The 27,927-nt window shown below is 53.4% G+C and overlaps 34 non-coding genes across 34 annotated transcripts; 12 read left to right on the plus strand and 22 right to left on the minus strand.

Moving 5' to 3' along the window:
- Positions 1-365: 365 nt before the first annotated feature.
- On the minus strand, positions 366-437 carry TRNAE-CUC (transfer RNA glutamic acid (anticodon CUC)). Its single transcript has one exon. It is a non-coding gene; the product is annotated as a tRNA-Glu (tRNA).
- Positions 438-1,067: 630 nt separating this feature from the next.
- Positions 1,068-1,139, minus strand: TRNAE-UUC (transfer RNA glutamic acid (anticodon UUC)). The gene has a single exon. It is a non-coding gene; the product is annotated as a tRNA-Glu (tRNA).
- Positions 1,140-1,382: 243 nt separating this feature from the next.
- TRNAL-UAA (transfer RNA leucine (anticodon UAA)) lies at positions 1,383-1,465 on the plus strand. Its single transcript has one exon. It is a non-coding gene; the product is annotated as a tRNA-Leu (tRNA).
- A 1,132-nt stretch (positions 1,466-2,597) lies between these two features.
- On the minus strand, positions 2,598-2,669 carry TRNAE-CUC (transfer RNA glutamic acid (anticodon CUC)). Its single transcript has one exon. It is a non-coding gene; the product is annotated as a tRNA-Glu (tRNA).
- A 945-nt stretch (positions 2,670-3,614) lies between these two features.
- TRNAL-UAA (transfer RNA leucine (anticodon UAA)) lies at positions 3,615-3,697 on the plus strand. Its single transcript has one exon. It is a non-coding gene; the product is annotated as a tRNA-Leu (tRNA).
- A 1,126-nt stretch (positions 3,698-4,823) lies between these two features.
- Positions 4,824-4,895, minus strand: TRNAE-CUC (transfer RNA glutamic acid (anticodon CUC)). The gene has a single exon. It is a non-coding gene; the product is annotated as a tRNA-Glu (tRNA).
- Positions 4,896-5,526: 631 nt separating this feature from the next.
- Positions 5,527-5,598, minus strand: TRNAE-UUC (transfer RNA glutamic acid (anticodon UUC)). The gene has a single exon. It is a non-coding gene; the product is annotated as a tRNA-Glu (tRNA).
- Positions 5,599-5,841: 243 nt separating this feature from the next.
- Positions 5,842-5,924, plus strand: TRNAL-UAA (transfer RNA leucine (anticodon UAA)). The gene has a single exon. It is a non-coding gene; the product is annotated as a tRNA-Leu (tRNA).
- Positions 5,925-7,746: 1,822 nt separating this feature from the next.
- TRNAE-UUC (transfer RNA glutamic acid (anticodon UUC)) lies at positions 7,747-7,818 on the minus strand. Its single transcript has one exon. It is a non-coding gene; the product is annotated as a tRNA-Glu (tRNA).
- A 243-nt stretch (positions 7,819-8,061) lies between these two features.
- Positions 8,062-8,144, plus strand: TRNAL-UAA (transfer RNA leucine (anticodon UAA)). The gene has a single exon. It is a non-coding gene; the product is annotated as a tRNA-Leu (tRNA).
- Positions 8,145-9,270: 1,126 nt separating this feature from the next.
- On the minus strand, positions 9,271-9,342 carry TRNAE-CUC (transfer RNA glutamic acid (anticodon CUC)). The gene has a single exon. It is a non-coding gene; the product is annotated as a tRNA-Glu (tRNA).
- A 630-nt stretch (positions 9,343-9,972) lies between these two features.
- On the minus strand, positions 9,973-10,044 carry TRNAE-UUC (transfer RNA glutamic acid (anticodon UUC)). Its single transcript has one exon. It is a non-coding gene; the product is annotated as a tRNA-Glu (tRNA).
- A 243-nt stretch (positions 10,045-10,287) lies between these two features.
- TRNAL-UAA (transfer RNA leucine (anticodon UAA)) lies at positions 10,288-10,370 on the plus strand. Its single transcript has one exon. It is a non-coding gene; the product is annotated as a tRNA-Leu (tRNA).
- A 1,822-nt stretch (positions 10,371-12,192) lies between these two features.
- Positions 12,193-12,264, minus strand: TRNAE-UUC (transfer RNA glutamic acid (anticodon UUC)). Its single transcript has one exon. It is a non-coding gene; the product is annotated as a tRNA-Glu (tRNA).
- Positions 12,265-12,507: 243 nt separating this feature from the next.
- On the plus strand, positions 12,508-12,590 carry TRNAL-UAA (transfer RNA leucine (anticodon UAA)). Its single transcript has one exon. It is a non-coding gene; the product is annotated as a tRNA-Leu (tRNA).
- Positions 12,591-13,716: 1,126 nt separating this feature from the next.
- Positions 13,717-13,788, minus strand: TRNAE-CUC (transfer RNA glutamic acid (anticodon CUC)). The gene has a single exon. It is a non-coding gene; the product is annotated as a tRNA-Glu (tRNA).
- Positions 13,789-14,418: 630 nt separating this feature from the next.
- TRNAE-UUC (transfer RNA glutamic acid (anticodon UUC)) lies at positions 14,419-14,490 on the minus strand. The gene has a single exon. It is a non-coding gene; the product is annotated as a tRNA-Glu (tRNA).
- Positions 14,491-14,733: 243 nt separating this feature from the next.
- Positions 14,734-14,816, plus strand: TRNAL-UAA (transfer RNA leucine (anticodon UAA)). The gene has a single exon. It is a non-coding gene; the product is annotated as a tRNA-Leu (tRNA).
- Positions 14,817-15,942: 1,126 nt separating this feature from the next.
- Positions 15,943-16,014, minus strand: TRNAE-CUC (transfer RNA glutamic acid (anticodon CUC)). Its single transcript has one exon. It is a non-coding gene; the product is annotated as a tRNA-Glu (tRNA).
- Positions 16,015-16,644: 630 nt separating this feature from the next.
- On the minus strand, positions 16,645-16,716 carry TRNAE-UUC (transfer RNA glutamic acid (anticodon UUC)). Its single transcript has one exon. It is a non-coding gene; the product is annotated as a tRNA-Glu (tRNA).
- Positions 16,717-16,959: 243 nt separating this feature from the next.
- Positions 16,960-17,042, plus strand: TRNAL-UAA (transfer RNA leucine (anticodon UAA)). The gene has a single exon. It is a non-coding gene; the product is annotated as a tRNA-Leu (tRNA).
- Positions 17,043-18,168: 1,126 nt separating this feature from the next.
- Positions 18,169-18,240, minus strand: TRNAE-CUC (transfer RNA glutamic acid (anticodon CUC)). The gene has a single exon. It is a non-coding gene; the product is annotated as a tRNA-Glu (tRNA).
- Positions 18,241-18,870: 630 nt separating this feature from the next.
- On the minus strand, positions 18,871-18,942 carry TRNAE-UUC (transfer RNA glutamic acid (anticodon UUC)). The gene has a single exon. It is a non-coding gene; the product is annotated as a tRNA-Glu (tRNA).
- A 243-nt stretch (positions 18,943-19,185) lies between these two features.
- On the plus strand, positions 19,186-19,268 carry TRNAL-UAA (transfer RNA leucine (anticodon UAA)). The gene has a single exon. It is a non-coding gene; the product is annotated as a tRNA-Leu (tRNA).
- Positions 19,269-20,394: 1,126 nt separating this feature from the next.
- Positions 20,395-20,466, minus strand: TRNAE-CUC (transfer RNA glutamic acid (anticodon CUC)). Its single transcript has one exon. It is a non-coding gene; the product is annotated as a tRNA-Glu (tRNA).
- A 630-nt stretch (positions 20,467-21,096) lies between these two features.
- TRNAE-UUC (transfer RNA glutamic acid (anticodon UUC)) lies at positions 21,097-21,168 on the minus strand. Its single transcript has one exon. It is a non-coding gene; the product is annotated as a tRNA-Glu (tRNA).
- A 243-nt stretch (positions 21,169-21,411) lies between these two features.
- Positions 21,412-21,494, plus strand: TRNAL-UAA (transfer RNA leucine (anticodon UAA)). Its single transcript has one exon. It is a non-coding gene; the product is annotated as a tRNA-Leu (tRNA).
- Positions 21,495-22,620: 1,126 nt separating this feature from the next.
- On the minus strand, positions 22,621-22,692 carry TRNAE-CUC (transfer RNA glutamic acid (anticodon CUC)). The gene has a single exon. It is a non-coding gene; the product is annotated as a tRNA-Glu (tRNA).
- Positions 22,693-23,323: 631 nt separating this feature from the next.
- On the minus strand, positions 23,324-23,395 carry TRNAE-UUC (transfer RNA glutamic acid (anticodon UUC)). The gene has a single exon. It is a non-coding gene; the product is annotated as a tRNA-Glu (tRNA).
- A 243-nt stretch (positions 23,396-23,638) lies between these two features.
- Positions 23,639-23,721, plus strand: TRNAL-UAA (transfer RNA leucine (anticodon UAA)). Its single transcript has one exon. It is a non-coding gene; the product is annotated as a tRNA-Leu (tRNA).
- A 1,828-nt stretch (positions 23,722-25,549) lies between these two features.
- On the minus strand, positions 25,550-25,621 carry TRNAE-UUC (transfer RNA glutamic acid (anticodon UUC)). Its single transcript has one exon. It is a non-coding gene; the product is annotated as a tRNA-Glu (tRNA).
- A 243-nt stretch (positions 25,622-25,864) lies between these two features.
- On the plus strand, positions 25,865-25,947 carry TRNAL-UAA (transfer RNA leucine (anticodon UAA)). Its single transcript has one exon. It is a non-coding gene; the product is annotated as a tRNA-Leu (tRNA).
- A 1,126-nt stretch (positions 25,948-27,073) lies between these two features.
- TRNAE-CUC (transfer RNA glutamic acid (anticodon CUC)) lies at positions 27,074-27,145 on the minus strand. Its single transcript has one exon. It is a non-coding gene; the product is annotated as a tRNA-Glu (tRNA).
- A 630-nt stretch (positions 27,146-27,775) lies between these two features.
- TRNAE-UUC (transfer RNA glutamic acid (anticodon UUC)) lies at positions 27,776-27,847 on the minus strand. The gene has a single exon. It is a non-coding gene; the product is annotated as a tRNA-Glu (tRNA).
- Positions 27,848-27,927: the final 80 nt, after the last annotated feature.

The raw sequence follows: 27,927 nt of genomic DNA on the forward strand, positions 1-27,927 counted from the left end.
GCTCAGCTTTTTCTTACCCTGAACCAGACTTCCGTTTCAGCAAAAAGGTGGGTTGCAGTGGGTCCGGGATGCCATTTGGAGACAAAGCCTGCGGCCCTGTCAAAGATGACTTCCTGCCGCACACCATGTGGTCAGAAGCCTACGAAAAGAAGCGCACCTCGGAATACAGAATCTCACTTCCTCAAGAGCCTTGCACAAGAGATTTTCCTCCCGCCGAGGAAAGCAACTCAAAGGGAACCTTGCGAAAATCAAATTAGGAGCCAGATTGCGGGATGCTAGGCAAACTGTTTGTCAGAAAAGCAAATTCATTTTGAGAAGCCCTGACCTGCGGGAAGGAAAAGCATTCAAGGGCAGAAGAAGGACTGTTCCCTGACCGGGAATCGAACCCGGGCCGCGGCGGTGAGAGCGCCGAATCCTAACCACTAGACCACCAGGGAACCCACAGCCATACAGCAAAAGTTCCTACACTGCTCTCCTAGTGACAAAGCTCATGGGGGCTGAAAGCATATTTTATTCTACAGCGAATATGAATCAGAACTTGAAAAAACACTCATGATTCCACCAGACTGTTTGTCACTTCCAAGCACAGGCCATCCCCTCCCCCGTGCTACTGAACCGACGAATTCCTGTACAATCGGGATCCCCGGGAAATCACAAGAGGGACACCTAGTGGCCGCTGATAGCTCAAAGACAGCTGGTACACCTTCTCACACCTACCTCGTTATTCAGCTTGCTGGAAGAATACATTGCGAATGACCGATTCAAGAGTGCAAGGGAGAAGAGTGCTCCAAAGTAGATGTATACATCGCAGCCGGGTTTTCCAGCAATTTACCTTTCTGATGAGCTGGTACTGCACTTTACGCCCACATAGAGCACCTGACTGGGTGGGGGACTGCGTGCGCATGAAGGTGGCTGAGGGCAATGGGAGCAAAGCAACCTGGGACACAGGGGACCCAGCCCCTTTCCTCTGCTTTCGTCTATAGGTCGGGGTGCCTTTTTAAGGACCTTCGATTAAAAAAAGCTGAGCTGCGTGGACAAATTACGCACGTCTACGTCTTAGAGGGATCTTCCCTGACCGGGAATCGAACCCGGGCCGCGGCGGTGAAAGCGCCGAATCCTAGCCACTAGACCACCAGGGAGGAGATGCTCTTGTGAGCCTGCCTTGCTCACTTCCTTATTGTGACTAAGCTAACTCCACTGTATAGATTGCCCATAAAGTACGAGTGGGGAAAAGTTAGGTGTCACACAGTGTGTTTGTCATAAGCAATTACCTTTATCCTCCTGCAAAAGCCTTTTTACTCTGCAATCACCTCTTGCTGGACAGCCTGCGCTGGAGCAGCCAGCATGAAAAGGGAGCTGAGTAAGGCAGGACCTAGGGTCTCACCAGGGTGGCCGAGTGGTTAAGGCGTTGGACTTAAGATCCAATGGACAGTTGTCCGCATGGGTTCGAGCCCCATCCCTGGTATGGGTTTTCAGCGGGTGTGTAGGAACTCGCAGATGCTTTTTTAAAGCATTTTCCTCTGCCCTCCTCACCCTCCCAGTGCCCTTCCTTAACAGTCCCAATTCACGTCTCAGCTGTGGGGTCTGCTGCTACTCTGCACTTAGCATGGATGCTTCCCAAAGCAATGCAGTGCCACCTACGCAGAGCCCCTGCTTAGAGAAATACACCTCCTATGTCTTTTCCCACTGAAGGGAGCAGGAGGAAGTACTTGCTTCCTGGGGAACATGGGCCTGCCACTGGAATTTGTTAACCCGCCTCTTGCGGATTTCTCCCCTTTCTTTGATTTACACCTGCAGGCTCTCCCTTGCCATCGGAGCAGGATCTGCTGATGCAGGCCCGGCTGGATCAAATGTGCAAAGGCTTGTCCCCAGGCCTCGGGAAAAAATTGAGCAGAGATTCCCGCCTCCGCCTCCGCCTCCTCCTCCTCTTGCCTTCCGAACGGGCTTCCAAACGGGCAATGCCCTGACGGGTCCCCCACGCCCCATCCTGCCCATGCCCACACCCCTGTATATGAGGGTGACCCATGTCCCTCACCCTCCATGCTCGAACGGAAGACACGTGTGTCCTGAGGGGAGCGCCAGACAGGCATTTCTCCGGCCAGGCAGACCCCTGCAGCACCCGTTAGGCTCCAAAGCCTGTACATTCCCAAGATGCCACTGGTCACTATGCAAATCAGACAGCCCTGGCCACACCCTCTCCGCCGCTGGGCTCTGCTGCTTTCGGTACGTGCAGCTCAGCTTTTTCTTACCCTGAACCAGACTTCCGTTTCAGCAAAAAGGTGGGTTGCAGTGGGTCCGGGATGCCATTTGGAGACAAAGCCTGCGGCCCTGTCAAAGATGACTTCCTGCCGCACACCATGTGGTCAGAAGCCTACGAAAAGAAGCGCACCTCGGAATACAGAATCTCACTTCCTCAAGAGCCTTGCACAAGAGATTTTCCTCCCGCCGAGGAAAGCAACTCAAAGGGAACCTTGCGAAAATCAAATTAGGAGCCAGATTGCGGGATGCTAGGCAAACTGTTTGTCAGAAAAGCAAATTCATTTTGAGAAGCCCTGACCTGCGGGAAGGAAAAGCATTCAAGGGCAGAAGAAGGACTGTTCCCTGACCGGGAATCGAACCCGGGCCGCGGCGGTGAGAGCGCCGAATCCTAACCACTAGACCACCAGGGAACCCACAGCCATACAGCAAAAGTTCCTACACTGCTCTCCTAGTGACAAAGCTCATGGGGGCTGAAAGCATATTTTATTCTACAGCGAATATGAATCAGAACTTGAAAAAACACTCATGATTCCACCAGACTGTTTGTCACTTCCAAGCACAGGCCATCCCCTCCCCCGTGCTACTGAACCGACGAATTCCTGTACAATCGGGATCCCCGGGAAATCACAAGAGGGACACCTAGTGGCCGCTGATAGCTCAAAGACAGCTGGTACACCTTCTCACACCTACCTTGTTATTCAGCTTGCTGGAAGAATACATTGCGAATGACCGATTCAAGAGTGCAAGGGAGAAGAGTGCTCCAAAGTAGATGTATACATCGCAGCCGGGTTTTCCAGCAATTTACCTTTCTGATGAGCTGGTACTGCACTTTACGCCCACATAGAGCACCTGACTGGGTGGGGGACTGCGTGCGCATGAAGGTGGCTGAGGGCAATGGGAGCAAAGCAACCTGGGACACAGGGGACCCAGCCCCTTTCCTCTGCTTTCGTCTATAGGTCGGGGTGCCTTTTTAAGGACCTTCGATTAAAAAAAGCTGAGCTGCGTGGACAAATTACGCACGTCTACGTCTTAGAGGGATCTTCCCTGAGCGGGAATCGAACCCGGGCCGCGGCGGTGAAAGCGCCGAATCCTAGCCACTAGACCACCAGGGAGGAGATGCTCTTGTGAGCCTGCCTTGCTCACTTCCTTATTGTGACTAAGCTAACTCCACTGTATAGATTGCCCATAAAGTACGAGTGGGGAAAAGTTAGGTGTCACACAGTGTGTTTGTCATAAGCAATTACCTTTATCCTCCTGCAAAAGCCTTTTTACTCTGCAATCACCTCTTGCTGGACAGCCTGCGCTGGAGCAGCCAGCATGAAAAGGGAGCTGAGTAAGGCAGGACCTAGGGTCTCACCAGGGTGGCCGAGTGGTTAAGGCGTTGGACTTAAGATCCAATGGACAGTTGTCCGCATGGGTTCGAGCCCCATCCCTGGTATGGGTTTTCAGCGGGTGTGTAGGAACTTGCAGATGCTTTTGTAAAGCATTTTCCTCTGCCCTCCTCACCCTCCCAGTGCCCTTCCTTAACAGTCCCAATTCACGTCTCAGCTGTGGGGTCTGCTGCTACTCTGCACTTAGCATGGATGTTTGCCAAAGCAATGCAGTGCCACCTACGCAGAGCCCCTGCTTAGAGAAATACACCTCCTATGTCTTTTCCCACTGAAGGGAGCAGGAGGAAGTACTTGCTTCCTGGGGAACATGGGCCTGCCACTGGAATTTGTTAACCCGCCTCTTGCGGATTTCTCCCCTTTCTTTGATTTACACCTGCAGGCTCTCCCTTGCCATCGGAGCAGGATCTGCTGATGCAGGCCCGGCTGGATCAAATGTGCAAAGGCTTGTCCCCAGGCCTCGGGAAAAAATTGAGCAGAGATTCCCGCCTCCGCCTCCGCCTCCTCTTGCCTTCCGAACGGGCTTCCAAACGGGCAATGCCCTGACGGGTCACCCACGCCCCATCCTGCCCATGCCCACACCCCTGTATATGAGGGTGACCCATGTCCCTCACCCTCCATGCTCAAACGGAAGACACGTGTGTCCTGAGGGGAGCGCCAGACAGGCATTTCTCCGGCCAGGCAGACCCCTGCAGCACCCGTTAGGCTCCAAAGCCTGTACATTCCCAAGATGCCACTGGTCACTATGCAAATCAGACAGCCCTGGCCACACCCTCTCCGCCGCTGGGCTCTGCTGCTTTCGGTACGTGCAGCTCAGCTTTTTCTTACCCTGAACCAGACTTCCGTTTCAGCAAAAAGGTGGGTTGCAGTGGGTCCGGGATGCCATTTGGAGACAAAGCCTGCGGCCCTGTCAAAGATGACTTCCTGCCGCACACCATGTGGTCAGAAGCCTACGAAAAGAAGCGCACCTCGGAATACAGAATGTCACTTCCTCAAGAGCCTTGCACAAGAGATTTTCCTCCCGCCGAGGAAAGCAACTCAAAGGGAACCTTGCGAAAATCAAATTAGGAGCCAGATTGCGGGATGCTAGGCAAACTGTTTGTCAGAAAAGCAAATTCATTTTGAGAAGCCCTGACCTGCGGGAAGGAAAAGCATTCAAGGGCAGAAGAAGGACTGTTCCCTGACCGGGAATCGAACCCGGGCCGCGGCGGTGAGAGCGCCGAATCCTAACCACTAGACCACCAGGGAACCCACAGCCATACAGCAAAAGTTCCTACACTGCTCTCCTAGTGACAAAGCTCATGGGGGCTGAAAGCATATTTTATTCTACAGCGAATATGAATCAGAACTTGAAAAAACACTCATGATTCCACCAGACTGTTTGTCACTTCCAAGCACAGGCCATCCCCTCCCCCGTGCTACTGAACCGACGAATTCCTGTACAATCGGGATCCCCGGGAAATCACAAGAGGGACACCTAGTGGCCGCTGATAGCTCAAAGACAGCTGGTACACCTTCTCACACCTACCTCGTTATTCAGCTTGCTGGAAGAATACATTGCGAATGACCGATTCAAGAGTGCAAGGGAGAAGAGTGCTCCAAAGTAGATGTATACATCGCAGCCGGGTTTTCCAGCAATTTACCTTTCTGATGAGCTGGTACTGCACTTTACGCCCACATAGAGCACCTGACTGGGTGGGGGACTGCGTGCGCATGAAGGTGGCTGAGGGCAATGGGAGCAAAGCAACCTGGGACACAGGGGACCCAGCCCCTTTCCTCTGCTTTCGTCTATAGGTCTCGGGTGCCTTTTTAAGGACCTTCGATTAAAAAAAGCTGAGCTGCGTGGACAAATTACGCACGTCTACGTCTTAGAGGGATCTTCCCTGACCGGGAATCGAACCCGGGCCGCGGCGGTGAAAGCGCCGAATCCTAGCCACTAGACCACCAGGGAGGAGATGCTCTTGTGAGCCTGCCTTGCTCACTTCCTTATTGTGACTAAGCTAACTCCACTGTATAGATTGCCCATAAAGTACGAGTGGGGAAAAGTTAGGTGTCACACAGTGTGTTTGTCATAAGCAATTACCTTTATCCTCCTGCAAAAGCCTTTTTACTCTGCAATCACCTCTTGCTGGACAGCCTGCGCTGGAGCAGCCAGCATGAAAAGGGAGCTGAGTAAGGCAGGACCTAGGGTCTCACCAGGGTGGCCGAGTGGTTAAGGCGTTGGACTTAAGATCCAATGGACAGTTGTCCGCATGGGTTCGAGCCCCATCCCTGGTATGGGTTTTCAGCGGGTGTGTAGGAACTTGCAGATGCTTTTGTAAAGCATTTTCCTCTGCCCTCCTCACCCTCCCAGTGCCCTTCCTTAACAGTCCCAATTCACGTCTCAGCTGTGGGGTCTGCTGCTACTCTGCACTTAGCATGGATGTTTGCCAAAGCAATGCAGTGCCACCTACGCAGAGCCCCTGCTTAGAGAAATACACCTCCTATGTCTTTTCCCACTGAAGGGAGCAGGAGGAAGTACTTGCTTCCTGGGGAACATGGGCCTGCCACTGGAATTTGTTAACCCGCCTCTTGCGGATTTCTCCCCTTTCTTTGATTTACACCTGCAGGCTCTCCCTTGCCATCGGAGCAGGATCTGCTGATGCAGGCCCGGCTGGATCAAATGTGCAAAGGCTTGTCCCCAGGCCTCGGGAAAAAATTGAGCAGAGATTCCCGCCTCCGCCTCCTCTTGCCTTCCGAACGGGCTTCCAAACGGGCAATGCCCTGACGGGTCCCCCACGCCCCATCCTGCCCATGCCCACACCCCTGTATATGAGGGTGACCCATGTCCCTCACCCTCCATGCTCGAACGGAAGACACGTGTGTCCTGAGGGGAGCGCCAGACAGGCATTTCTCCGGCCAGGCAGACCCCTGCAGCACCCGTTAGGCTCCAAAGCCTGTACATTCCCAAGATGCCACTGGTCACTATGCAAATCAGACAGCCCTGGCCACACCCTCTCCGCCGCTGGGCTCTGCTGCTTTCGGTACGTGCAGCTCAGCTTTTTCTTACCCTGAACCAGACTTCCGTTTCAGCAAAAAGGTGGGTTGCAGTGGGTCCGGGATGCCATTTGGAGACAAAGCCTGCGGCCCTGTCAAAGATGACTTCCTGCCGCACACCATGTGGTCAGAAGCCTACGAAAAGAAGCGCACCTCGGAATACAGAATCTCACTTCCTCAAGAGCCTTGCACAAGAGATTTTCCTCCCGCCGAGGAAAGCAACTCAAAGGGAACCTTGCGAAAATCAAATTAGGAGCCAGATTGCGGGATGCTAGGCAAACTGTTTGTCAGAAAAGCAAATTCATTTTGAGAAGCCCTGACCTGCGGGAAGGAAAAGCATTCAAGGGCAGAAGAACGACTGTTCCCTGACCGGGAATCGAACCCGGGCCGCGGCAGTGAGAGCGCCGAATCCTAACCACTAGACCACCAGGGAACCCACAGCCATACAGCAAAAGTTCCTACACTGCTCTCCTAGTGACAAAGCTCATGGGGGCTGAAAGCATATTTTATTCTACAGCGAATATGAATCAGAACTTGAAAAAACACTCATGATTCCACCAGACTGTTTGTCACTTCCAAGCACAGGCCATCCCCTCCCCCGTGCTACTGAACCGACGAATTCCTGTACAATCGGGATCCCCGGGAAATCACAAGAGGGACACCTAGTGGCCGCTGATAGCTCAAAGACAGCTGGTACACCTTCTCACACCTACCTCGTTATTCAGCTTGCTGGAAGAATACATTGCGAATGACCGATTCAAGAGTGCAAGGGAGAAGAGTGCTCCAAAGTAGATGTATACATCGCAGCCGGGTTTTCCAGCAATTTACCTTTCTGATGAGCTGGTACTGCACTTTACGCCCACATAGAGCACCTGACTGGGTGGGGGACTGCGTGCGCATGAAGGTGGCTGAGGGCAATGGGAGCAAAGCAACCTGGGACACAGGGGACCCAGCCCCTTTCCTCTGCTTTCGTCTATAGGTCGGGGTGCCTTTTTAAGGACCTTCGATTAAAAAAAGCTGAGCTGCGTGGACAAATTACGCACGTCTACGTCTTAGAGGGATCTTCCCTGACCGGGAATCGAACCCGGGCCGCGGCGGTGAAAGCGCCGAATCCTAGCCACTAGACCACCAGGGAGGAGATGCTCTTGTGAGCCTGCCTTGCTCACTTCCTTATTGTGACTAAGCTAACTCCACTGTATAGATTGCCCATAAAGTACGAGTGGGGAAAAGTTAGGTGTCACACAGTGTGTTTGTCATAAGCAATTACCTTTATCCTCCTGCAAAAGCCTTTTTACTCTGCAATCACCTCTTGCTGGACAGCCTGCGCTGGAGCAGCCAGCATGAAAAGGGAGCTGAGTAAGGCAGGGCCTAGGGTCTCACCAGGGTGGCCGAGTGGTTAAGGCGTTGGACTTAAGATCCAATGGACAGTTGTCCGCATGGGTTCGAGCCCCATCCCTGGTATGGGTTTTCAGCGGGTGTGTAGGAACTTGCAGATGCTTTTTTAAAGCATTTTCCTCTGCCCTCCTCACCCTCCCAGTGCCCTTCCTTAACAGTCCCAATTCACGTCTCAGCTGTGGGGTCTGCTGCTACTCTGCACTTAGCATGGATGCTTCCCAAAGCAATGCAGTGCCACCTACGCAGAGCCCCTGCTTAGAGAAATACACCTCCTATGTCTTTTCCCACTGAAGGGAGCAGGAGGAAGTACTTGCTTCCTGGGGAACATGGGCCTGCCACTGGAATTTGTTAACCCGCCTCTTGCGGATTTCTCCCCTTTCTTTGATTTACACCTGCAGGCTCTCCCTTGCCATCGGAGCAGGATCTGCTGATGCAGGCCCGGCTGGATCAAATGTGCAAAGGCTTGTCCCCAGGCCTCGGGAAAAAATTGAGCAGAGATTCCCGCCTCCGCCTCCGCCTCCTCTTGCCTTCCGAACGGGCTTCCAAACGGGCAATGCCCTGACGGGTCCCCCACGCCCCATCCTGCCCATGCCCACACCCCTGTATATGAGGGTGACCCATGTCCCTCACCCTCCATGCTCGAACGGAAGACACGTGTGTCCTGAGGGGAGCGCCAGACAGGCATTTCTCCGGCCAGGCAGACCCCTGCAGCACCCGTTAGGCTCCAAAGCCTGTACATTCCCAAGATGCCACTGGTCACTATGCAAATCAGACAGCCCTGGCCACACCCTCTCCGCCGCTGGGCTCTGCTGCTTTCGGTACGTGCAGCTCAGCTTTTTCTTACCCTGAACCAGACTTCCGTTTCAGCAAAAAGGTGGGTTGCAGTGGGTCCGGGATGCCATTTGGAGACAAAGCCTGCGGCCCTGTCAAAGATGACTTCCTGCCGCACACCATGTGGTCAGAAGCCTACGAAAAGAAGCGCACCTCGGAATACAGAATCTCACTTCCTCAAGAGCCTTGCACAAGAGATTTTCCTCCCGCCGAGGAAAGCAACTCAAAGGGAACCTTGCGAAAATCAAATTAGGAGCCAGATTGCGGGATGCTAGGCAAACTGTTTGTCAGAAAAGCAAATTCATTTTGAGAAGCCCTGACCTGCGGGAAGGAAAAGCATTCAAGGGCAGAAGAAGGACTGTTCCCTGACCGGGAATCGAACCCGGGCCGCGGCGGTGAGAGCGCCGAATCCTAACCACTAGACCACCAGGGAACCCACAGCCATACAGCAAAAGTTCCTACACTGCTCTCCTAGTGACAAAGCTCATGGGGGCTGAAAGCATATTTTATTCTACAGCGAATATGAATCAGAACTTGAAAAAACACTCATGATTCCACCAGACTGTTTGTCACTTCCAAGCACAGGCCATCCCCTCCCCCGTGCTACTGAACCGACGAATTCCTGTACAATCGGGATCCCCGGGAAATCACAAGAGGGACACCTAGTGGCCGCTGATAGCTCAAAGACAGCTGGTACACCTTCTCACACCTACCTCGTTATTCAGCTTGCTGGAAGAATACATTGCGAATGACCGATTCAAGAGTGCAAGGGAGAAGAGTGCTCCAAAGTAGATGTATACATCGCAGCCGGGTTTTCCAGCAATTTACCTTTCTGATGAGCTGGTACTGCACTTTACGCCCACATAGAGCACCTGACTGGGTGGGGGACTGCGTGCGCATGAAGGTGGCTGAGGGCAATGGGAGCAAAGCAACCTGGGACACAGGGGACCCAGCCCCTTTCCTCTGCTTTCGTCTATAGGTCGGGGTGCCTTTTTAAGGACCTTCGATTAAAAAAAGCTGAGCTGCGTGGACAAATTACGCACGTCTACGTCTTAGAGGGATCTTCCCTGACCGGGAATCGAACCCGGGCCGCGGCGGTGAAAGCGCCGAATCCTAGCCACTAGACCACCAGGGAGGAGATGCTCTTGTGAGCCTGCCTTGCTCACTTCCTTATTGTGACTAAGCTAACTCCACTGTATAGATTGCCCATAAAGTACGAGTGGGGAAAAGTTAGGTGTCACACAGTGTGTTTGTCATAAGCAATTACCTTTATCCTCCTGCAAAAGCCTTTTTACTCTGCAATCACCTCTTGCTGGACAGCCTGCGCTGGAGCAGCCAGCATGAAAAGGGAGCTGAGTAAGGCAGGACCTAGGGTCTCACCAGGGTGGCCGAGTGGTTAAGGCGTTGGACTTAAGATCCAATGGACAGTTGTCCGCATGGGTTCGAGCCCCATCCCTGGTATGGGTTTTCAGCGGGTGTGTAGGAACTTGCAGATGCTTTTGTAAAGCATTTTCCTCTGCCCTCCTCACCCTCCCAGTGCCCTTCCTTAACAGTCCCAATTCACGTCTCAGCTGTGGGGTCTGCTGCTACTCTGCACTTAGCATGGATGTTTGCCAAAGCAATGCAGTGCCACCTACGCAGAGCCCCTGCTTAGAGAAATACACCTCCTATGTCTTTTCCCACTGAAGGGAGCAGGAGGAAGTACTTGCTTCCTGGGGAACATGGGCCTGCCACTGGAATTTGTTAACCCGCCTCTTGCGGATTTCTCCCCTTTCTTTGATTTACACCTGCAGGCTCTCCCTTGCCATCGGAGCAGGATCTGCTGATGCAGGCCCGGCTGGATCAAATGTGCAAAGGCTTGTCCCCAGGCCTCGGGAAAAAATTGAGCAGAGATTCCCGCCTCCGCCTCCTCTTGCCTTCCGAACGGGCTTCCAAACGGGCAATGCCCTGACGGGTCCCCCACGCCCCATCCTGCCCATGCCCACACCCCTGTATATGAGGGTGACCCATGTCCCTCACCCTCCATGCTCGAACGGAAGACACGTGTGTCCTGAGGGGAGCGCCAGACAGGCATTTCTCCGGCCAGGCAGACCCCTGCAGCACCCGTTAGGCTCCAAAGCCTGTACATTCCCAAGATGCCACTGGTCACTATGCAAATCAGACAGCCCTGGCCACACCCTCTCCGCCGCTGGGCTCTGCTGCTTTCGGTACGTGCAGCTCAGCTTTTTCTTACCCTGAACCAGACTTCCGTTTCAGCAAAAAGGTGGGTTGCAGTGGGTCCGGGATGCCATTTGGAGACAAAGCCTGCGGCCCTGTCAAAGATGACTTCCTGCCGCACACCATGTGGTCAGAAGCCTACGAAAAGAAGCGCACCTCGGAATACAGAATCTCACTTCCTCAAGAGCCTTGCACAAGAGATTTTCCTCCCGCCGAGGAAAGCAACTCAAAGGGAACCTTGCGAAAATCAAATTAGGAGCCAGATTGCGGGATGCTAGGCAAACTGTTTGTCAGAAAAGCAAATTCATTTTGAGAAGCCCTGACCTGCGGGAAGGAAAAGCATTCAAGGGCAGAAGAACGACTGTTCCCTGACCGGGAATCGAACCCGGGCCGCGGCAGTGAGAGCGCCGAATCCTAACCACTAGACCACCAGGGAACCCACAGCCATACAGCAAAAGTTCCTACACTGCTCTCCTAGTGACAAAGCTCATGGGGGCTGAAAGCATATTTTATTCTACAGCGAATATGAATCAGAACTTGAAAAAACACTCATGATTCCACCAGACTGTTTGTCACTTCCAAGCACAGGCCATCCCCTCCCCCGTGCTACTGAACCGACGAATTCCTGTACAATCGGGATCCCCGGGAAATCACAAGAGGGACACCTAGTGGCCGCTGATAGCTCAAAGACAGCTGGTACACCTTCTCACACCTACCTCGTTATTCAGCTTGCTGGAAGAATACATTGCGAATGACCGATTCAAGAGTGCAAGGGAGAAGAGTGCTCCAAAGTAGATGTATACATCGCAGCCGGGTTTTCCAGCAATTTACCTTTCTGATGAGCTGGTACTGCACTTTACGCCCACATAGAGCACCTGACTGGGTGGGGGACTGCGTGCGCATGAAGGTGGCTGAGGGCAATGGGAGCAAAGCAACCTGGGACACAGGGGACCCAGCCCCTTTCCTCTGCTTTCGTCTATAGGTCGGGGTGCCTTTTTAAGGACCTTCGATTAAAAAAAGCTGAGCTGCGTGGACAAATTACGCACGTCTACGTCTTAGAGGGATCTTCCCTGACCGGGAATCGAACCCGGGCCGCGGCGGTGAAAGCGCCGAATCCTAGCCACTAGACCACCAGGGAGGAGATGCTCTTGTGAGCCTGCCTTGCTCACTTCCTTATTGTGACTAAGCTAACTCCACTGTATAGATTGCCCATAAAGTACGAGTGGGGAAAAGTTAGGTGTCACACAGTGTGTTTGTCATAAGCAATTACCTTTATCCTCCTGCAAAAGCCTTTTTACTCTGCAATCACCTCTTGCTGGACAGCCTGCGCTGGAGCAGCCAGCATGAAAAGGGAGCTGAGTAAGGCAGGGCCTAGGGTCTCACCAGGGTGGCCGAGTGGTTAAGGCGTTGGACTTAAGATCCAATGGACAGTTGTCCGCATGGGTTCGAGCCCCATCCCTGGTATGGGTTTTCAGCGGGTGTGTAGGAACTTGCAGATGCTTTTTTAAAGCATTTTCCTCTGCCCTCCTCACCCTCCCAGTGCCCTTCCTTAACAGTCCCAATTCACGTCTCAGCTGTGGGGTCTGCTGCTACTCTGCACTTAGCATGGATGCTTCCCAAAGCAATGCAGTGCCACCTACGCAGAGCCCCTGCTTAGAGAAATACACCTCCTATGTCTTTTCCCACTGAAGGGAGCAGGAGGAAGTACTTGCTTCCTGGGGAACATGGGCCTGCCACTGGAATTTGTTAACCCGCCTCTTGCGGATTTCTCCCCTTTCTTTGATTTACACCTGCAGGCTCTCCCTTGCCATCGGAGCAGGATCTGCTGATGCAGGCCCGGCTGGATCAAATGTGCAAAGGCTTGTCCCCAGGCCTCGGGAAAAAATTGAGCAGAGATTCCCGCCTCCGCCTCCGCCTCCTCTTGCCTTCCGAACGGGCTTCCAAACGGGCAATGCCCTGACGGGTCCCCCACGCCCCATCCTGCCCATGCCCACACCCCTGTATATGAGGGTGACCCATGTCCCTCACCCTCCATGCTCGAACGGAAGACACGTGTGTCCTGAGGGGAGCGCCAGACAGGCATTTCTCCGGCCAGGCAGACCCCTGCAGCACCCGTTAGGCTCCAAAGCCTGTACATTCCCAAGATGCCACTGGTCACTATGCAAATCAGACAGCCCTGGCCACACCCTCTCCGCCGCTGGGCTCTGCTGCTTTCGGTACGTGCAGCTCAGCTTTTTCTTACCCTGAACCAGACTTCCGTTTCAGCAAAAAGGTGGGTTGCAGTGGGTCCGGGATGCCATTTGGAGACAAAGCCTGCGGCCCTGTCAAAGATGACTTCCTGCCGCACACCATGTGGTCAGAAGCCTACGAAAAGAAGCGCACCTCGGAATACAGAATCTCACTTCCTCAAGAGCCTTGCACAAGAGATTTTCCTCCCGCCGAGGAAAGCAACTCAAAGGGAACCTTGCGAAAATCAAATTAGGAGCCAGATTGCGGGATGCTAGGCAAACTGTTTGTCAGAAAAGCAAATTCATTTTGAGAAGCCCTGACCTGCGGGAAGGAAAAGCATTCAAGGGCAGAAGAAGGACTGTTCCCTGACCGGGAATCGAACCCGGGCCGCGGCGGTGAGAGCGCCGAATCCTAACCACTAGACCACCAGGGAACCCACAGCCATACAGCAAAAGTTCCTACACTGCTCTCCTAGTGACAAAGCTCATGGGGGCTGAAAGCATATTTTATTCTACAGCGAATATGAATCAGAACTTGAAAAAACACTCATGATTCCACCAGACTGTTTGTCACTTCCAAGCACAGGCCATCCCCTCCCCCGTGCTACTGAACCGACGAATTCCTGTACAATCGGGATCCCCGGGAAATCACAAGAGGGACACCTAGTGGCCGCTGATAGCTCAAAGACAGCTGGTACACCTTCTCACACCTACCTCGTTATCCAGCTTGCTGGAAGAATACATTGCGAATGACCGATTCAAGAGTGCAAGGGAGAAGAGTGCTCCAAAGTAGATGTATACATCGCAGCCGGGTTTTCCAGCAATTTACCTTTCTGATGAGCTGGTACTGCACTTTACGCCCACATAGAGCACCTGACTGGGTGGGGGACTGCGTGCGCATGAAGGTGGCTGAGGGCAATGGGAGCAAAGCAACCTGGGACACAGGGGACCCAGCCCCTTTCCTCTGCTTTCGTCTATAGGTCGGGGTGCCTTTTTAAGGACCTTCGATTAAAAAAAGCTGAGCTGCGTGGACAAATTACGCACGTCTACGTCTTAGAGGGATCTTCCCTGACCGGGAATCGAACCCGGGCCGCGGCGGTGAAAGCGCCGAATCCTAGCCACTAGACCACCAGGGAGGAGATGCTCTTGTGAGCCTGCCTTGCTCACTTCCTTATTGTGACTAAGCTAACTCCACTGTATAGATTGCCCATAAAGTACGAGTGGGGAAAAGTTAGGTGTCACACAGTGTGTTTGTCATAAGCAATTACCTTTATCCTCCTGCAAAAGCCTTTTTACTCTGCAATCACCTCTTGCTGGACAGCCTGCGCTGGAGCAGCCAGCATGAAAAGGGAGCTGAGTAAGGCAGGACCTAGGGTCTCACCAGGGTGGCCGAGTGGTTAAGGCGTTGGACTTAAGATCCAATGGACAGTTGTCCGCATGGGTTCGAGCCCCATCCCTGGTATGGGTTTTCAGCGGGTGTGTAGGAACTTGCAGATGCTTTTGTAAAGCATTTTCCTCTGCCCTCCTCACCCTCCCAGTGCCCTTCCTTAACAGTCCCAATTCACGTCTCAGCTGTGGGGTCTGCTGCTACTCTGCACTTAGCATGGATGTTTGCCAAAGCAATGCAGTGCCACCTACGCAGAGCCCCTGCTTAGAGAAATACACCTCCTATGTCTTTTCCCACTGAAGGGAGCAGGAGGAAGTACTTGCTTCCTGGGGAACATGGGCCTGCCACTGGAATTTGTTAACCCGCCTCTTGCGGATTTCTCCCCTTTCTTTGATTTACACCTGCAGGCTCTCCCTTGCCATCGGAGCAGGATCTGCTGATGCAGGCCCGGCTGGATCAAATGTGCAAAGGCTTGTCCCCAGGCCTCGGGAAAAAATTGAGCAGAGATTCCCGCCTCCGCCTCCGCCTCCTCTTGCCTTCCGAACGGGCTTCCAAACGGGCAATGCCCTGACGGGTCACCCACGCCCCATCCTGCCCATGCCCACACCCCTGTATATGAGGGTGACCCATGTCCCTCACCCTCCATGCTCGAACGGAAGACACGTGTGTCCTGAGGGGAGCGCCAGACAGGCATTTCTCCGGCCAGGCAGACCCCTGCAGCACCCGTTAGGCTCCAAAGCCTGTACATTCCCAAGATGCCACTGGTCACTATGCAAATCAGACAGCCCTGGCCACACCCTCTCCGCCGCTGGGCTCTGCTGCTTTCGGTACGTGCAGCTCAGCTTTTTCTTACCCTGAACCAGACTTCCGTTTCAGCAAAAAGGTGGGTTGCAGTGGGTCCGGGATGCCATTTGGAGACAAAGCCTGCGGCCCTGTCAAAGATGACTTCCTGCCGCACACCATGTGGTCAGAAGCCTACGAAAAGAAGCGCACCTCGGAATACAGAATCTCACTTCCTCAAGAGCCTTGCACAAGAGATTTTCCTCCCGCCGAGGAAAGCAACTCAAAGGGAACCTTGCGAAAATCAAATTAGGAGCCAGATTGCGGGATGCTAGGCAAACTGTTTGTCAGAAAAGCAAATTCATTTTGAGAAGCCCTGACCTGCGGGAAGGAAAAGCATTCAAGGGCAGAAGAAGGACTGTTCCCTGACCGGGAATCGAACCCGGGCCGCGGCGGTGAGAGCACCGAATCCTAACCACTAGACCACCAGGGAACCCACAGCCATACAGCAAAAGTTCCTACACTGCTCTCCTAGTGACAAAGCTCATGGGGGCTGAAAGCATATTTTATTCTACAGCGAATATGAATCAGAACTTGAAAAAACACTCATGATTCCACCAGACTGTTTGTCACTTCCAAGCACAGGCCATCCCCTCCCCCGTGCTACTGAACCGACGAATTCCTGTACAATCGGGATCCCCGGGAAATCACAAGAGGGACACCTAGTGGCCGCTGATAGCTCAAAGACAGCTGGTACACCTTCTCACACCTACCTCGTTATCCAGCTTGCTGGAAGAATACATTGCGAATGACCGATTCAAGAGTGCAAGGGAGAAGAGTGCTCCAAAGTAGATGTATACATCGCAGCCGGGTTTTCCAGCAATTTACCTTTCTGATGAGCTGGTACTGCACTTTACGCCCACATAGAGCACCTGACTGGGTGGGGGACTGCGTGCGCATGAAGGTGGCTGAGGGCAATGGGAGCAAAGCAACCTGGGACACAGGGGACCCAGCCCCTTTCCTCTGCTTTCGTCTATAGGTCGGGGTGCCTTTTTAAGGACCTTCGATTAAAAAAAGCTGAGCTGCGTGGACAAATTACGCACGTCTACGTCTTAGAGGGATCTTCCCTGACCGGGAATCGAACCCGGGCCGCGGCGGTGAAAGCGCCGAATCCTAGCCACTAGACCACCAGGGAGGAGATGCTCTTGTGAGCCTGCCTTGCTCACTTCCTTATTGTGACTAAGCTAACTCCACTGTATAGATTGCCCATAAAGTACGAGTGGGGAAAAGTTAGGTGTCACACAGTGTGTTTGTCATAAGCAATTACCTTTATCCTCCTGCAAAAGCCTTTTTACTCTGCAATCACCTCTTGCTGGACAGCCTGCGCTGGAGCAGCCAGCATGAAAAGGGAGCTGAGTAAGGCAGGACCTAGGGTCTCACCAGGGTGGCCGAGTGGTTAAGGCGTTGGACTTAAGATCCAATGGACAGTTGTCCGCATGGGTTCGAGCCCCATCCCTGGTATGGGTTTTCAGCGGGTGTGTAGGAACTTGCAGATGCTTTTGTAAAGCATTTTCCTCTGCCCTCCTCACCCTCCCAGTGCCCTTCCTTAACAGTCCCAATTCACGTCTCAGCTGTGGGGTCTGCTGCTACTCTGCACTTAGCATGGATGTTTGCCAAAGCAATGCAGTGCCACCTACGCAGAGCCCCTGCTTAGAGAAATACACCTCCTATGTCTTTTCCCACTGAAGGGAGCAGGAGGAAGTACTTGCTTCCTGGGGAACATGGGCCTGCCACTGGAATTTGTTAACCCGCCTCTTGCGGATTTCTCCCCTTTCTTTGATTTACACCTGCAGGCTCTCCCTTGCCATCGGAGCAGGATCTGCTGATGCAGGCCCGGCTGGATCAAATGTGCAAAGGCTTGTCCCCAGGCCTCGGGAAAAAATTGAGCAGAGATTCCCGCCTCCGCCTCCGCCTCCTCTTGCCTTCCGAACGGGCTTCCAAACGGGCAATGCCCTGACGGGTCCCCCACGCCCCATCCTGCCCATGCCCACACCCCTGTATATGAGGGTGACCCATGTCCCTCACCCTCCATGCTCGAACGGAAGACACGTGTGTCCTGAGGGGAGCGCCAGACAGGCATTTCTCCGGCCAGGCAGACCCCTGCAGCACCCGTTAGGCTCCAAAGCCTGTACATTCCCAAGATGCCACTGGTCACTATGCAAATCAGACAGCCCTGGCCACACCCTCTCCGCCGCTGGGCTCTGCTGCTTTCGGTACGTGCAGCTCAGCTTTTTCTTACCCTGAACCAGACTTCCGTTTCAGCAAAAAGGTGGGTTGCAGTGGGTCCGGGATGCCATTTGGAGACAAAGCCTGCGGCCCTGTCAAAGATGACTTCCTGCCGCACACCATGTGGTCAGAAGCCTACGAAAAGAAGCGCACCTCGGAATACAGAATCTCACTTCCTCAAGAGCCTTGCACAAGAGATTTTCCTCCCGCCGAGGAAAGCAACTCAAAGGGAACCTTGCGAAAATCAAATTAGGAGCCAGATTGCGGGATGCTAGGCAAACTGTTTGTCAGAAAAGCAAATTCATTTTGAGAAGCCCTGACCTGCGGGAAGGAAAAGCATTCAAGGGCAGAAGAAGGACTGTTCCCTGACCGGGAATCGAACCCGGGCCGCGGCGGTGAGAGCGCCGAATCCTAACCACTAGACCACCAGGGAACCCACAGCCATACAGCAAAAGTTCCTACACTGCTCTCCTAGTGACAAAGCTCATGGGGGCTGAAAGCATATTTTATTCTACAGCGAATATGAATCAGAACTTGAAAAAACACTCATGATTCCACCAGACTGTTTGTCACTTCCAAGCACAGGCCATCCCCTCCCCCGTGCTACTGAACCGACGAATTCCTGTACAATCGGGATCCCCGGGAAATCACAAGAGGGACACCTAGTGGCCGCTGATAGCTCAAAGACAGCTGGTACACCTTCTCACACCTACCTCGTTATCCAGCTTGCTGGAAGAATACATTGCGAATGACCGATTCAAGAGTGCAAGGGAGAAGAGTGCTCCAAAGTAGATGTATACATCGCAGCCGGGTTTTCCAGCAATTTACCTTTCTGATGAGCTGGTACTGCACTTTACGCCCACATAGAGCACCTGACTGGGTGGGGGACTGCGTGCGCATGAAGGTGGCTGAGGGCAATGGGAGCAAAGCAACCTGGGACACAGGGGACCCAGCCCCTTTCCTCTGCTTTCGTCTATAGGTCGGGGTGCCTTTTTAAGGACCTTCGATTAAAAAAAGCTGAGCTGCGTGGACAAATTACGCACGTCTACGTCTTAGAGGGATCTTCCCTGACCGGGAATCGAACCCGGGCCGCGGCGGTGAAAGCGCCGAATCCTAGCCACTAGACCACCAGGGAGGAGATGCTCTTGTGAGCCTGCCTTGCTCACTTCCTTATTGTGACTAAGCTAACTCCACTGTATAGATTGCCCATAAAGTACGAGTGGGGAAAAGTTAGGTGTCACACAGTGTGTTTGTCATAAGCAATTACCTTTATCCTCCTGCAAAAGCCTTTTTACTCTGCAATCACCTCTTGCTGGACAGCCTGCGCTGGAGCAGCCAGCATGAAAAGGGAGCTGAGTAAGGCAGGACCTAGGGTCTCACCAGGGTGGCCGAGTGGTTAAGGCGTTGGACTTAAGATCCAATGGACAGTTGTCCGCATGGGTTCGAGCCCCATCCCTGGTATGGGTTTTCAGCGGGTGTGTAGGAACTTGCAGATGCTTTTGTAAAGCATTTTCCTCTGCCCTCCTCACCCTCCCAGTGCCCTTCCTTAACAGTCCCAATTCACGTCTCAGCTGTGGGGTCTGCTGCTACTCTGCACTTAGCATGGATGTTTGCCAAAGCAATGCAGTGCCACCTACGCAGAGCCCCTGCTTAGAGAAATACACCTCCTATGTCTTTTCCCACTGAAGGGAGCAGGAGGAAGTACTTGCTTCCTGGGGAACATGGGCCTGCCACTGGAATTTGTTAACCCGCCTCTTGCGGATTTCTCCCCTTTCTTTGATTTACACCTGCAGGCTCTCCCTTGCCATCGGAGCAGGATCTGCTGATGCAGGCCCGGCTGGATCAAATGTGCAAAGGCTTGTCCCCAGGCCTCGGGAAAAAATTGAGCAGAGATTCCCGCCTCCGCCTCCGCCTCCTCTTGCCTTCCGAACGGGCTTCCAAACGGGCAATGCCCTGACGGGTCACCCACGCCCCATCCTGCCCATGCCCACACCCCTGTATATGAGGGTGACCCATGTCCCTCACCCTCCATGCTCGAACGGAAGACACGTGTGTCCTGAGGGGAGCGCCAGACAGGCATTTCTCCGGCCAGGCAGACCCCTGCAGCACCCGTTAGGCTCCAAAGCCTGTACATTCCCAAGATGCCACTGGTCACTATGCAAATCAGACAGCCCTGGCCACACCCTCTCCGCCGCTGGGCTCTGCTGCTTTCGGTACGTGCAGCTCAGCTTTTTCTTACCCTGAACCAGACTTCCGTTTCAGCAAAAAGGTGGGTTGCAGTGGGTCCGGGATGCCATTTGGAGACAAAGCCTGCGGCCCTGTCAAAGATGACTTCCTGCCGCACACCATGTGGTCAGAAGCCTACGAAAAGAAGCGCACCTCGGAATACAGAATCTCACTTCCTCAAGAGCCTTGCACAAGAGATTTTCCTCCCGCCGAGGAAAGCAACTCAAAGGGAACCTTGCGAAAATCAAATTAGGAGCCAGATTGCGGGATGCTAGGCAAACTGTTTGTCAGAAAAGCAAATTCATTTTGAGAAGCCCTGACCTGCGGGAAGGAAAAGCATTCAAGGGCAGAAGAAGGACTGTTCCCTGACCGGGAATCGAACCCGGGCCGCGGCGGTGAGAGCACCGAATCCTAACCACTAGACCACCAGGGAACCCACAGCCATACAGCAAAAGTTCCTACACTGCTCTCCTAGTGACAAAGCTCATGGGGGCTGAAAGCATATTTTATTCTACAGCGAATATGAATCAGAACTTGAAAAAACACTCATGATTCCACCAGACTGTTTGTCACTTCCAAGCACAGGCCATCCCCTCCCCCGTGCTACTGAACCGACGAATTCCTGTACAATCGGGATCCCCGGGAAATCACAAGAGGGACACCTAGTGGCCGCTGATAGCTCAAAGACAGCTGGTACACCTTCTCACACCTACCTCGTTATCCAGCTTGCTGGAAGAATACATTGCGAATGACCGATTCAAGAGTGCAAGGGAGAAGAGTGCTCCAAAGTAGATGTATACATCGCAGCCGGGTTTTCCAGCAATTTACCTTTCTGATGAGCTGGTACTGCACTTTACGCCCACATAGAGCACCTGACTGGGTGGGGGACTGCGTGCGCATGAAGGTGGCTGAGGGCAATGGGAGCAAAGCAACCTGGGACACAGGGGACCCAGCCCCTTTCCTCTGCTTTCGTCTATAGGTCGGGGTGCCTTTTTAAGGACCTTCGATTAAAAAAAGCTGAGCTGCGTGGACAAATTACGCACGTCTACGTCTTAGAGGGATCTTCCCTGACCGGGAATCGAACCCGGGCCGCGGCGGTGAAAGCGCCGAATCCTAGCCACTAGACCACCAGGGAGGAGATGCTCTTGTGAGCCTGCCTTGCTCACTTCCTTATTGTGACTAAGCTAACTCCACTGTATAGATTGCCCATAAAGTACGAGTGGGGAAAAGTTAGGTGTCACACAGTGTGTTTGTCATAAGCAATTACCTTTATCCTCCTGCAAAAGCCTTTTTACTCTGCAATCACCTCTTGCTGGACAGCCTGCGCTGGAGCAGCCAGCATGAAAAGGGAGCTGAGTAAGGCAGGACCTAGGGTCTCACCAGGGTGGCCGAGTGGTTAAGGCGTTGGACTTAAGATCCAATGGACAGTTGTCCGCATGGGTTCGAGCCCCATCCCTGGTATGGGTTTTCAGCGGGTGTGTAGGAACTTGCAGATGCTTTTGTAAAGCATTTTCCTCTGCCCTCCTCACCCTCCCAGTGCCCTTCCTTAACAGTCCCAATTCACGTCTCAGCTGTGGGGTCTGCTGCTACTCTGCACTTAGCATGGATGTTTGCCAAAGCAATGCAGTGCCACCTACGCAGAGCCCCTGCTTAGAGAAATACACCTCCTATGTCTTTTCCCACTGAAGGGAGCAGGAGGAAGTACTTGCTTCCTGGGGAACATGGGCCTGCCACTGGAATTTGTTAACCCGCCTCTTGCGGATTTCTCCCCTTTCTTTGATTTACACCTGCAGGCTCTCCCTTGCCATCGGAGCAGGATCTGCTGATGCAGGCCCGGCTGGATCAAATGTGCAAAGGCTTGTCCCCAGGCCTCGGGAAAAAATTGAGCAGAGATTCCCGCCTCCGCCTCCGCCTCCTCTTGCCTTCCGAACGGGCTTCCAAACGGGCAATGCCCTGACGGGTCACCCACGCCCCATCCTGCCCATGCCCACACCCCTGTATATGAGGGTGACCCATGTCCCTCACCCTCCATGCTCGAACGGAAGACACGTGTGTCCTGAGGGGAGCGCCAGACAGGCATTTCTCCGGCCAGGCAGACCCCTGCAGCACCCGTTAGGCTCCAAAGCCTGTACATTCCCAAGATGCCACTGGTCACTATGCAAATCAGACAGCCCTGGCCACACCCTCTCCGCCGCTGGGCTCTGCTGCTTTCGGTACGTGCAGCTCAGCTTTTTCTTACCCTGAACCAGACTTCCGTTTCAGCAAAAAGGTGGGTTGCAGTGGGTCCGGGATGCCATTTGGAGACAAAGCCTGCGGCCCTGTCAAAGATGACTTCCTGCCGCACACCATGTGGTCAGAAGCCTACGAAAAGAAGCGCACCTCGGAATACAGAATCTCACTTCCTCAAGAGCCTTGCACAAGAGATTTTCCTCCCGCCGAGGAAAGCAACTCAAAGGGAACCTTGCGAAAATCAAATTAGGAGCCAGATTGCGGGATGCTAGGCAAACTGTTTGTCAGAAAAGCAAATTCATTTTGAGAAGCCCTGACCTGCGGGAAGGAAAAGCATTCAAGGGCAGAAGAAGGACTGTTCCCTGACCGGGAATCGAACCCGGGCCGCGGCGGTGAGAGCACCGAATCCTAACCACTAGACCACCAGGGAACCCACAGCCATACAGCAAAAGTTCCTACACTGCTCTCCTAGTGACAAAGCTCATGGGGGCTGAAAGCATATTTTATTCTACAGCGAATATGAATCAGAACTTGAAAAAACACTCATGATTCCACCAGACTGTTTGTCACTTCCAAGCACAGGCCATCCCCTCCCCCGTGCTACTGAACCGACGAATTCCTGTACAATCGGGATCCCCGGGAAATCACAAGAGGGACACCTAGTGGCCGCTGATAGCTCAAAGACAGCTGGTACACCTTCTCACACCTACCTCGTTATTCAGCTTGCTGGAAGAATACATTGCGAATGACCGATTCAAGAGTGCAAGGGAGAAGAGTGCTCCAAAGTAGATGTATACATCGCAGCCGGGTTTTCCAGCAATTTACCTTTCTGATGAGCTGGTACTGCACTTTACGCCCACATAGAGCACCTGACTGGGTGGGGGACTGCGTGCGCATGAAGGTGGCTGAGGGCAATGGGAGCAAAGCAACCTGGGACACAGGGGACCCAGCCCCTTTCCTCTGCTTTCGTCTATAGGTCTCGGGTGCCTTTTTAAGGACCTTCGATTAAAAAAAGCTGAGCTGCGTGGACAAATTACGCACGTATACGTCTTAGAGGGATCTTCCCTGACCGGGAATCGAACCCGGGCCGCGGCGGTGAAAGCGCCGAATCCTAGCCACTAGACCACCAGGGAGGAGATGCTCTTGTGAGCCTGCCTTGCTCACTTCCTTATTGTGACTAAGCTAACTCCACTGTATAGATTGCCCATAAAGTACGAGTGGGGAAAAGTTAGGTGTCACACAGTGTGTTTGTCATAAGCAATTACCTTTATCCTCCTGCAAAAGCCTTTTTACTCTGCAATCACCTCTTGCTGGACAGCCTGCGCTGGAGCAGCCAGCATGAAAAGGGAGCTGAGTAAGGCAGGACCTAGGGTCTCACCAGGGTGGCCGAGTGGTTAAGGCGTTGGACTTAAGATCCAATGGACAGTTGTCCGCATGGGTTCGAGCCCCATCCCTGGTATGGGTTTTCAGCGGGTGTGTAGGAACTTGCAGATGCTTTTGTAAAGCATTTTCCTCTGCCCTCCTCACCCTCCCAGTGCCCTTCCTTAACAGTCCCAATTCACGTCTCAGCTGTGGGGTCTGCTGCTACTCTGCACTTAGCATGGATGTTTGCCAAAGCAATGCAGTGCCACCTACGCAGAGCCCCTGCTTAGAGAAATACACCTCCTATGTCTTTTCCCACTGAAGGGAGCAGGAGGAAGTACTTGCTTCCTGGGGAACATGGGCCTGCCACTGGAATTTGTTAACCCGCCTCTTGCGGATTTCTCCCCTTTCTTTGATTTACACCTGCAGGCTCTCCCTTGCCATCGGAGCAGGATCTGCTGATGCAGGCCCGGCTGGATCAAATGTGCAAAGGCTTGTCCCCAGGCCTCGGGAAAAAATTGAGCAGAGATTCCCGCCTCCGCCTCCGCCTCCTCTTGCCTTCCGAACGGGCTTCCAAACGGGCAATGCCCTGACGGGTCCCCCACGCCCCATCCTGCCCATGCCCACACCCCTGTATATGAGGGTGACCCATGTCCCTCACCCTCCATGCTCGAACGGAAGACACGTGTGTCCTGAGGGGAGCGCCAGACAGGCATTTCTCCGGCCAGGCAGACCCCTGCAGCACCCGTTAGGCTCCAAAGCCTGTACATTCCCAAGATGCCACTGGTCACTATGCAAATCAGACAGCCCTGGCCACACCCTCTCCGCCGCTGGGCTCTGCTGCTTTCGGTACGTGCAGCTCAGCTTTTTCTTACCCTGAACCAGACTTCCGTTTCAGCAAAAAGGTGGGTTGCAGTGGGTCCGGGATGCCATTTGGAGACAAAGCCTGCGGCCCTGTCAAAGATGACTTCCTGCCGCACACCATGTGGTCAGAAGCCTACGAAAAGAAGCGCACCTCGGAATACAGAATCTCACTTCCTCAAGAGCCTTGCACAAGAGATTTTCCTCCCGCCGAGGAAAGCAACTCAAAGGGAACCTTGCGAAAATCAAATTAGGAGCCAGATTGCGGGATGCTAGGCAAACTGTTTGTCAGAAAAGCAAATTCATTTTGAGAAGCCCTGACCTGCGGGAAGGAAAAGCATTCAAGGGCAGAAGAACGACTGTTCCCTGACCGGGAATCGAACCCGGGCCGCGGCAGTGAGAGCGCCGAATCCTAACCACTAGACCACCAGGGAACCCACAGCCATACAGCAAAAGTTCCTACACTGCTCTCCTAGTGACAAAGCTCATGGGGGCTGAAAGCATATTTTATTCTACAGCGAATATGAATCAGAACTTGAAAAAACACTCATGATTCCACCAGACTGTTTGTCACTTCCAAGCACAGGCCATCCCCTCCCCCGTGCTACTGAACCGACGAATTCCTGTACAATCGGGATCCCCGGGAAATCACAAGAGGGACACCTAGTGGCCGCTGATAGCTCAAAGACAGCTGGTACACCTTCTCACACCTACCTCGTTATTCAGCTTGCTGGAAGAATACATTGCGAATGACCGATTCAAGAGTGCAAGGGAGAAGAGTGCTCCAAAGTAGATGTATACATCGCAGCCGGGTTTTCCAGCAATTTACCTTTCTGATGAGCTGGTACTGCACTTTACGCCCACATAGAGCACCTGACTGGGTGGGGGACTGCGTGCGCATGAAGGTGGCTGTGGGCAATGGGAGCAAAGCAACCTGGGACACAGGGGACCCAGCCCCTTTCCTCTGCTTTCGTCTATAGGTCGGGGTGCCTTTTTAAGGACCTTCGATTAAAAAAAGCTGAGCTGCGTGGACAAATTACGCACGTCTACGTCTTAGAGGGATCTTCCCTGACCGGGAATCGAACCCGGGCCGCGGCGGTGAAAGCGCCGAATCCTAGCCACTAGACCACCAGGGAGGAGATGCTCTTGTGAGCCTGCCTTGCTCACTTCCTTATTGTGACTAAGCTAACTCCACTGTATAGATTGCCCATAAAGTACGAGTGGGGAAAAGTTAGGTGTCACACAGTGTGTTTGTCATAAGCAATTACCTTTATCCTCCTGCAAAAGCCTTTTTACTCTGCAATCACCTCTTGCTGGACAGCCTGCGCTGGAGCAGCCAGCATGAAAAGGGAGCTGAGTAAGGCAGGGCCTAGGGTCTCACCAGGGTGGCCGAGTGGTTAAGGCGTTGGACTTAAGATCCAATGGACAGTTGTCCGCATGGGTTCGAGCCCCATCCCTGGTATGGGTTTTCAGCGGGTGTGTAGGAACTTGCAGATGCTTTTTTAAAGCATTTTCCTCTGCCCTCCTCACCCTCCCAGTGCCCTTCCTTAACAGTCCCAATTCACGTCTCAGCTGTGGGGTCTGCTGCTACTCTGCACTTAGCATGGATGCTTCCCAAAGCAATGCAGTGCCACCTACGCAGAGCCCCTGCTTAGAGAAATACACCTCCTATGTCTTTTCCCACTGAAGGGAGCAGGAGGAAGTACTTGCTTCCTGGGGAACATGGGCCTGCCACTGGAATTTGTTAACCCGCCTCTTGCGGATTTCTCCCCTTTCTTTGATTTACACCTGCAGGCTCTCCCTTGCCATCGGAGCAGGATCTGCTGATGCAGGCCCGGCTGGATCAAATGTGCAAAGGCTTGTCCCCAGGCCTCGGGAAAAAATTGAGCAGAGATTCCCGCCTCCGCCTCCGCCTCCTCTTGCCTTCCGAACGGGCTTCCAAACGGGCAATGCCCTGACGGGTCCCCCACGCCCCATCCTGCCCATGCCCACACCCCTGTATATGAGGGTGACCCATGTCCCTCACCCTCCATGCTCGAACGGAAGACACGTGTGTCCTGAGGGGAGCGCCAGACAGGCATTTCTCCGGCCAGGCAGACCCCTGCAGCACCCGTTAGGCTCCAAAGCCTGTACATTCCCAAGATGCCACTGGTCACTATGCAAATCAGACAGCCCTGGCCACACCCTCTCCGCCGCTGGGCTCTGCTGCTTTCGGTACGTGCAGCTCAGCTTTTTCTTACCCTGAACCAGACTTCCGTTTCAGCAAAAAGGTGGGTTGCAGTGGGTCCGGGATGCCATTTGGAGACAAAGCCTGCGGCCCTGTCAAAGATGACTTCCTGCCGCACACCATGTGGTCAGAAGCCTACGAAAAGAAGCGCACCTCGGAATACAGAATCTCACTTCCTCAAGAGCCTTGCACAAGAGATTTTCCTCCCGCCGAGGAAAGCAACTCAAAGGGAACCTTGCGAAAATCAAATTAGGAGCCAGATTGCGGGATGCTAGGCAAACTGTTTGTCAGAAAAGCAAATTCATTTTGAGAAGCCCTGACCTGCGGGAAGGAAAAGCATTCAAGGGCAGAAGAAGGACTGTTCCCTGACCGGGAATCGAACCCGGGCCGCGGCGGTGAGAGCGCCGAATCCTAACCACTAGACCACCAGGGAACCCACAGCCATACAGCAAAAGTTCCTACACTGCTCTCCTAGTGACAAAGCTCATGGGGGCTGAAAGCATATTTTATTCTACAGCGAATATGAATCAGAACTTGAAAAAACACTCATGATTCCACCAGACTGTTTGTCACTTCCAAGCACAGGCCATCCCCTCCCCCGTGCTACTGAACCGACGAATTCCTGTACAATCGGGATCCCCGGGAAATCACAAGAGGGACACCTAGTGGCCGCTGATAGCTCAAAGACAGCTGGTACACCTTCTCACACCTACCTCGTTATTCAGCTTGCTGGAAGAATACATTGCGAATGACCGATTCAAGAGTGCAAGGGAGAAGAGTGCTCCAAAGTAGATGTATACATCGCAGCCGGGTTTTCCAGCAATTTACCTTTCTGATGAGCTGGTACTGCACTTTACGCCCACATAGAGCACCTGACTGGGTGGGGGACTGCGTGCGCATGAAGGTGGCTGAGGGCAATGGGAGCAAAGCAACCTGGGACACAGGGGACCCAGCCCCTTTCCTCTGCTTTCGTCTATAGGTCGGGGTGCCTTTTTAAGGACCTTCGATTAAAAAAAGCTGAGCTGCGTGGACAAATTACGCACGTCTACGTCTTAGAGGGATCTTCCCTGACCGGGAATCGAACCCGGGCCGCGGCGGTGAAAGCGCCGAATCCTAGCCACTAGACCACCAGGGAGGAGATGCTCTTGTGAGCCTGCCTTGCTCACTTCCTTATTGTGACTAAGCTAACTCCACTGTATAGATTGCCCATAAAGT

This window comes from Triturus cristatus, chromosome 5_2 (genome assembly GCF_964204655.1).
Source record: "Triturus cristatus chromosome 5_2, aTriCri1.1, whole genome shotgun sequence".
NCBI lineage: Eukaryota > Metazoa > Chordata > Amphibia > Caudata > Salamandridae > Triturus > Triturus cristatus.